Genomic DNA, 829 nt, shown 5'->3' with positions numbered 1-829 from the left:
AACATTTTATAATTTTCATATTACGTTTGGCTATACAAAAATAATAAAAATTTGATATACATTACGTTTGCCTATACAATAATAATAATATTAATAATTTGATATACATTACGTTTTCCCAAGAAATGATTGTCTATGCCAATACAATAATATTTCCATTTCAATCTCCATCTTAACTAAATAGCGTCTCGGGATACACTGACTAATAAGTGACAAATTCAATTTATAATTCGCGTCCGCTACATCCCTCATGAAATATTATATCAATGAGATAAATGTACATGATGCTATAGGTACCTATATTAATTATTATATACAGACTTGGGTAAAATACTTTTTAAAAGTATTTCAAATACATATTCCGAATACTTTATGATAATAATATTCCTAAGTATTTGGAATACTACACAATAATATAATAAAAGTACAATTACATTTTTTAAATAAATATTAATTATATATGAACAATGAACTGACTATATAATATAATATTACATGTATATAATACATAAATAGTATTACGTATATTATAATTATAAATTTTATAGACAAGTTTGTACTTTCGGACTTTTTGTCCGACAGTAAAAATGTACTCGGACTTTTCATCCGAGATTCGTTTGTAAACGATTCATAGTGACTCGTATTTTGTTGTTTGTTTATGTATAATAAAGTTATTCAATAGTGTGAAATGTGAATACTGAATAGTTATCTGTTATTTTGTATTTTTGTGTACCATCCAGGAATAGGAATCGAACACTGTGCTGTACATTTGTATGACGGGGACAGTGGTGGTCAAACGGGGGGGGGGATTAGGGGGATAGATCCCCCC

The sequence above is a fragment of the Acyrthosiphon pisum genome, chromosome A1 (assembly GCF_005508785.2).
Source record: "Acyrthosiphon pisum isolate AL4f chromosome A1, pea_aphid_22Mar2018_4r6ur, whole genome shotgun sequence".
In the NCBI taxonomy this organism is placed as follows: Eukaryota; Metazoa; Arthropoda; class Insecta; order Hemiptera; family Aphididae; genus Acyrthosiphon; species Acyrthosiphon pisum.
This window is presented reverse-complemented; position numbering follows the sequence as displayed.